The sequence below is a fragment of the Xenopus laevis genome, chromosome 6L (genome assembly GCF_017654675.1).
Source record: "Xenopus laevis strain J_2021 chromosome 6L, Xenopus_laevis_v10.1, whole genome shotgun sequence".
In the NCBI taxonomy this organism is placed as follows: domain Eukaryota; kingdom Metazoa; phylum Chordata; class Amphibia; order Anura; family Pipidae; genus Xenopus; species Xenopus laevis.
In genome coordinates, this window is record NC_054381.1 from 64,387,558 (window position 1) to 64,394,984 (window position 7,427).

Genomic DNA, 7,427 nt, shown 5'->3' on the forward strand with positions numbered 1-7,427 from the left:
GGTTGACCTCAGCCTGTGTGTGGGCGCACACAGGCCGACTGAATTCAAATCAATGGAGCAGGGGCATCTGTTTGTCTCAGCCTGCAAAAATATTCAGGCTGACAACAGCCTGTGTATCCATAGCCTAATGCTTCTGTGCTGGCCTAAATTAGCATTTTTTTTTTTAAAACTGCATTGCGGCACACAGATGAATCCATTGTATCTCAACAAATATGTGATAATAGTACGGCCATGGACAAACAATTGGTGAGGTTAAAGGGATTCTGTCATGATTTTTATGGTGTAGTTTTTATTTGTAAATTACACTGTTTACACGGCACATAATTATTTACTCTACCATATGTTATTCCTGAACCAGGAAGTTTTTTTAACATTACTATTGGTGTGTAGGCAGCCATCTCAGGTCATTGTGCCTGATCCTGAGCTTTCAGAATGAGCAAGCACTTCATGATGGAACCTCTTTCAGACAGGCTATTGTTTCCCCAACTCAATGTAACTGAAGTAGCAGCAGTGGGACGTGGATTTTACTAGGGATGCACCAAATCCAGGATTCGGTTCGGGATTCTGCCTTTTTCAGCAGGATATGGATTAGGCCGAATCCTTCTGCCCGGCCGAATCGAATCCGCATATGCAAATTAGGGGTGGGGAGGGAAATGCGTGACTTATTGTCAAAAAACAAGGAAGTAAAAAATGTTTTCCCCTTTCCACCCCTAATTTGCATATACAAATTAGGATTCGGACTGGCATTCGGCCGAATCTTTTGCGTAGGATTCAGGGGTTCGGCCGAATCCAAAATAGTGGATTCGGTGCATCCCAAATTTTTACTATTAAGTGCTATTCTCATATCTACCAAGCAGCTGTTATCTTGTGTCAGGGAGCTGTTATCTGGTTACCCCATTGTTCTGCTGATTGGCGGCTGGGGAAGGTAGGCAGAGCTGTGGAGTTGGAAGCAAATTGCCAAAAATGTACTGACTCCGACTCCAAACAACTTTAAATACAAGTACTAAAAATAATCAAATCAGATTTAAGAGCTTCTATGAAGCAGGATTTAACAGCAGCAATTCTGTTTCTAAGAACAATACTTTGGTTAATTTTGGATTGTATTTAATAGCTATTCTACACCTATATGCCAGGTTTAATTAATATAGAAGTTGTTTTAGGTTTTACCATTGTTTTTGGTTTAAGTAGTTTGATTTTGGTTTAGAATTACCATAGGATGTAGTTTACATTTTTGAGCTTTGGCAGTGACAAAATGCCTTGTATAATGTGTACTTAACTTCTTTCAATCAACCTGGAAAATACACTAGTACAGGTATGGGACCTATTATCCAGAATGCTTGGGACATGTGGTTTTCCGTAATTTGTATCTTCATACCTTAAAGGAAAACTATACCCCTCAAACAATGTAGGTCTTTATAAAAAGATATTGCATAAAACAGCTCATATGTAAAACCCTGCCTCATGTAAATAAACCAGTTTCACAATAATATACTTTTTTAGTAGTATGTGCCATTGGGTAATCATAAATAGAAAATTGCCATTTTAAAAAATAAGGGCCACCCCCTGGGATTGTAGGATTCACGGTGCACACAAACATAACAAACCATACTTGTTAGGTCACATGAGCCAATTAACAAACAGTTCTGTCTTTTGCTTCCACACTTCTTCCTGTTACAGTTAGAGTTGTGTTATTTCTGGTCAGATGATCTCTGAGGCAGCACACAGACCATCATGAAATGGTGGTTCAAGGCAAGAGATGTAAAAGGGCAAAGGTTACCCTGAAGGAGTTGCAGAGTTCCACAGCAGAGACTGGAGTATCTTTCCATAGGACCACAATAAGCCGTAGACTCCATAGAGATGGGCTTTATGGAAAAGTTGAACAGAAAAAAGCCATTACTTAAAGTTAAAAATAAGAAGGCACTGGTGCTCTGGTCATATGATAAATTTTTGACCACCACAGAAAACGCTATGTCTGGTGCAAACCCAAAACATCCCATCACCCCAAGAACACCATCACCACAGTGAAACATGGTGGTGGCAGCATCATGCTGTGGGGATGTTTTTCAGCAGCAGGGACTGGGAAACTGGTCCGAGTCGAGGGAAAGATGGATGGTGCTAAATACAGGGATATTCTTGAGCAAAACCTGTCAGTCTGCCCGTGATTTAAGACTGGGAGGGAGGTTCACCTTCCAGCAGGACAATGACCTGAAGCATACTGCTAAAGCAACACTTGAGTGGTTTAAGGGGAAACATTTAAATGTGTTGGAATGGCCTAATCAGGTCCAGACCTCAATCCAATTGAGAATCGGTGGTCAGACTTGAAGATTGCTGTTCACAAGTGAAAACCATCCAACATGAAGGAGCTGGAGCACTTTTGCCTTGAGGAATGGGCAAAAATCCCAGTGGCAAGATGTGGCAAGCTCATAGAGACTTCTCCAAAGCGACTTGCAGCTGTAATTGCCGAAAAAGGTGGCTCTGCAAAGTACTGACTTTAAGGGGGTGAACAGTTATGCACGCTGAAGATTTCTGTTGATTTGTCCTATTTGCTGTTTGCTTCACAATAAAAAAAAATATGCATCTTTAACGTTGTAGGCATGTTCTGTAAATGAAATGGTGCAAACGCTCAAACAATCGATTTTAATTCCAGGTTGTGAGGCAACAAAACATGAAAAAATGCCAAGGGGGGTGAATACTTTTGCAAGGCACTGCATATAGACCAGTTTGGTAAGATTCTTTAATATGCCACTTAATATGATGTAAATTATATTTTGCTTAATTGTTCATTTTGGGGTTATAGTTTTTCTTTAAGAAATCAGATTCACAATATGCTGTTGTACCTTTAAATCATGTGGCGTCATTAATATGGTGGAAAATCATAAATAATCCCAAACAAGGAAGTTGTAAACAAGCTTGATATCATATTATTATTGAACCTTGATGAATGTCGCAACGTCTCTCCGTTTTATGCAATGTAGAACTAGGGAACAGAGGTTTCATTTTCATTTCCTGACAGAATGGAGCTTTAAAAGAAACTCTACACCTTTATATACCTGTATTCTGATAATACAGGATACAGGTATATAAAGGTGTAGAGGTGAAAGCCCCTCCCACATGCTTAAATACAAAAAGCTAAACATAATATACAGATGAAAGAATACCTGTTACGTGACATTGAAGTGCTAGTTTAGAGGGGCTATAATTTATATGGCTGGTTTTATTCACATAGTTTAGGGGTGCCCAACATAATATTGCTGTGCCGCCCAGTAACTTCTAGGTGTTAGAAATGTTTAGTAAAGTTTAGGGGGGCTATACTTTATATGGCTGTTTTTATGCACATAGTTTAGGGGTGCCCAACATAACATTGCTGTGGGGTCCAGTAACTTCTAGTTCAGGCATGTCCAAAGTCCGGCCCACGGGCCAATTGAGGCCCGGTTTCACATTTACACAGGCCCACAGCCTCCATCATGAAATTAATAATAATGCGGCCCACCAGCACAGTGAGATCAGGATCATTCACTCCCGGAGATGGAATAAACACGTATTGGCACTTAGTGACGAGCCACTCTCACCACACCCCTGCCTTTGCCCTCCTTGTCAGAGCACAGAGTGAGCAGAGTAGTGATGTGTAACGGTAGTTTCCTTGTTCTCGTGTCGTTCCTGTTGGGGCTAAATTGGCTTCTCGTGACAAAATGCAAAGTAATCAGTAAGTAAATTTGTCTCAGGATCAATTATTAATGAATTGACAGCAGCCACAAGGCGCAATGTCCCGCCCATATAATGCTTTGATTGGCCAGAGATTGTTAGGTACCTGCCGGTAGAGGGGTCATGTAGCAATGCGATTGGTACGTGCGTCTGTCGGTCACGGTACCGCCACTATTAGTGTGCTCTATGGCCAAATTAAGTGACTGAAGAGGTGACTTTCCTTTGGGCCAGGACAAAAATAAAATAGTTGGTGATGGGAAGGCATGAAAATTATTGATAGATATTTGGATCTTAGAATTAGTGCGCTCTAATCATGTTTATATATTTTTGTATTGTAAGGTCTTGCGAACATTTGCAACGAAGGCAGAAATAAATAAAGCCTCCTAGGGGAATGGGTAAAGTTGTCAAGATAAATGTTGTTCCCAATGTTGTTTGTGATTCCTTAAAGGGTAAATGAAATATGCTCCAGTTGTCTGATGTCTTGAGCCATAGATTCCATATGGTTTTACTTCAGCCTGTGGACAAAACAGTTAAAAGGGTGTCTCACCTTTTAAGTTAACTTTTATTATGTTATTGAATGGCCTATTTTAAGCAACTTTGTAGTTGGCCTTTATTATATCTTTTGTATGGTTTTTGAGTTATTTGCCTTTCTTCTAACCAGTGGCGGAACTACCGGGGGAGCAGCCCCTCAGGGCCCCCCGGCAGTCCATGCGCCGCTGAAAATGCGGCCAAATGCGGCCGTACGGAGGGGGCGGGGCCTGGCTGCGCGTCGCGCACCAGGACCCGCCCCCCTCTAGGATCGCTTCTGCTTCTGACTATTTCCAGCTTTCAAATGGGGATCACTGGCCCCATCTAAAAAAACAAATGTTCTGGAAGGCTACAAATTATTGCTATTTTGTATTGCTCATCTTTCTGTTTAGGTCCTAAATCGCAAGCTAGCTACCTCGGAAGGGATAGCGGTGTCATGCTGAATGTCAAGCTGAGCGGTCGGCCACCAAACATTTTCACCTTACCAAATCTGGCCCTCGTTGCAAAAAGAGGGGGCTATACTGTTTGGCTGGTTTATTTCACATAGTTTAGGGGTGCCCAACATAACACTGTTGCAGGGCCCAGTAACCTTTAGTTACACTACTGGGTGTTAGTAGTAAGTTTAGTAAAGTTTAAAGGGGGTTATACTGTGTACCGCTGGTTTATTTCACATAGTTTAGAGGTGCCCAACATAATATTGCTGTGGGGCCCAGTAACTTCCATTTGCACTACTGGGTGTAAGTGGTGTGTACACAATATACCACTACTTATGAAAGTAAAATAGACTTCATTATGCTGCACTCTTAAAGGGATCCTGTCATCGGAAAACATGTTTTTTTCAAAACACATCAGTTAATAGTGCTACTCCAGCAGAATTCTGCACTGAAATCCATTTCTCAAAAGACCAAACAGATTTTTTTATATTCAATTTTGAAATCTGACATGGGGCTAGACATTTTGTCAATTTCCCAGCTGCCCCTGGTCATGTGACTGGTGCCTGCACTTTAGAACAGAAATGCTATCTTGTGTTAGGGAGCTGTTATCTGGTTAGCTTCCCATTGTTCTTTTGTTTGGCTGCTGGGGGGGGAAAGGGAGGGGGGTGATATCACTCCAACTTGCAGTACAGCAGTAAAGAGTGATTGAAGTTTATTAGAGCACAAGTCACATGACTTGGGGCTGCTGGGAAATTGACAAAATGTCTAGCCCCATGTCAGATTTCAAAATTGAATATAAAAAAAATCTGTTTGCTCTTTTGAGAAATGGATTTCAGTGCAAAATTCTGCTGGAGCAGCACTATTAACTGATTCATTTTGAAAATGTTTTTTTCCCATGACAGTATCCCTTTAACATGACCAAAGATGATGCAGACATGCAACTGAAAGTGATGTTGCCCATAGAAGTTCCTGAAGAAGTCTGATCTTTTGGTATGGCTGCAGATTTACCAAAACAAACTAGAATCCCAAGAATAAGGAGTAACATAATAGAGTAGCCGTTAATAAGAAAGAATACATGCGCAGATTGGGCAGTAAGGCGCAATTTCACCTGCGCGCTGGGCCTGCATATCTGAGGGGGCACATGAACGTTTCTAACCCGCTACTGTCTCTCGCTTGGGCCTCAGTAACAGATTGAAGGACACAATCATGTCTGCAGTCAGCTGCTCTCATTCTATGAGCTGCATAGTAACGTTGGCTTCTCAATGTACCCGCACAGTCGCTGGCGCTACTTCTTTAAACTACTTTCCGAGGAGAGGACTAACATAGATACACGAACACACCAGCGCTGCGCCATGAACTGGCAACCGATACTGACGTGCGATTAAAATATTGTACATGCACAGCAAGTGCCAATGAAGGATTACCTTTGTTCTTTGCACGGGAGGCGAGGCAAATGTTATTTAGCTCTCCATTATCTCCCAAAAGCCGGGAACTCCAGTCTATCCCCGCCCACTGCCGCCTCCTTTACAACCTCCTATGTCAATTTCGTATAGTCTGATGGAACATCTCAGTTTCTGTTATATCTTTTGGGACGCGTGATATACAATAGATTCTGGAACAACAATACGTTTAGTCATAGTTTGCAGTTACTAGGCGAAATATATAGAACGTGAGGTGACGTTCAGAGTTGTGCAGTTCAGCGATGCCTGGCCCCACCACATCATTCGAATGTAGAATCATTGAGGGTCTTTTCTAGTTACTCACTTCAGACCCTGACCCACTGCTCCTTTTTTTCCCAAAAATGTCTCTACAGGTTGACACGCCTCTTCCAAAAATGCCCCATTCCACCATACTATTATTCCAGTAGCCAGTACCATACTACAGCATGGCCCACGTCTAATAAAAGCATATTGCATTTAAATGAAATTGCAATCCCTCAGCCCTTCCAGCTGAAATTTCTAGAGGTGTCCCTGCATTTTTAAGTGATCAGGCAACCCAAGCTTTGTTTCTCATCAGCCTATGATTAAGTGTCTGTAAGATACAAAAAGCTTAAGGATGTGTCCTTGTGTTCCAAATAAACTACACGTCTGTCTGGAAAAGTGTTGGACTGGGGTGCCAGGGGCCCACCAGAAAACCTTAGGCTGAGGGCCCACTTTCCAAACTATTATACCTCCTCTCCTCAACCTCTTTATTCTCCTAGTTTTTTTTCTCTACATACTATACTCTATTCTTCCATTATTAAGCCTCTTTATTGCCAAGAAGAAATAGGGAATGGCCATGAAATAGGCCAAATGGCTATAAGCAAGAGGCCCACTGACACCTGGGCCCACCGGGAGTTTTCCTGGTATCCCTATGGGCCAGTCCGACACTGGTCTGGAAGATTGCTCTTTCAGTGCCTGCTCTACTACTATATGGTTTAATCCACAGTTTCAGGGCATTGCACCTGGACCTCCTACAACAACCTCCTCCTTCCACTACTAAGATGTGAGCATTTTGTTTGTTTCTCATCAGTAGCCCAGATCCAAAAAAAAAAGCACATGCAGTGTCTCTGACACAAATGATGACCTAATGAGATCCAAGTTTGTGAGCTCTTTGGGCAGCTTTGAAAGTTTGGATCATTATTGTTTTGTTAAAGATCTGCAGAATCACTCTAACAGAAAATTACAAATTTTTCAATGGTAACTGAGCCCAATCATGGTTTAGGTCAGTAGCCAGGCAAACTTCCGGCAAGGCTCCTCCTGACTGGTAGCCAAACCCTCCCAT

The 7,427-nt window shown here is 42.0% G+C and overlaps 1 protein-coding gene across 2 annotated transcripts in view; it reads right to left on the reverse strand.

The window, feature by feature from the left end:
* Window positions 1–6,285, reverse strand: part of trank1.L (tetratricopeptide repeat and ankyrin repeat containing 1 L homeolog) — a 60,740-nt gene extending 54,455 nt beyond the window's left edge. For both annotated transcript variants that reach the window (XM_041566122.1, XM_018267569.2), the window contains exon 1: window positions 6,089–6,285. The gene's annotated coding sequence lies outside the window, so the exon portion shown is untranslated. The remainder of the gene's footprint in view (window positions 1–6,088) is intronic.
* Window positions 6,286–7,427: the final 1,142 nt, after the last annotated feature.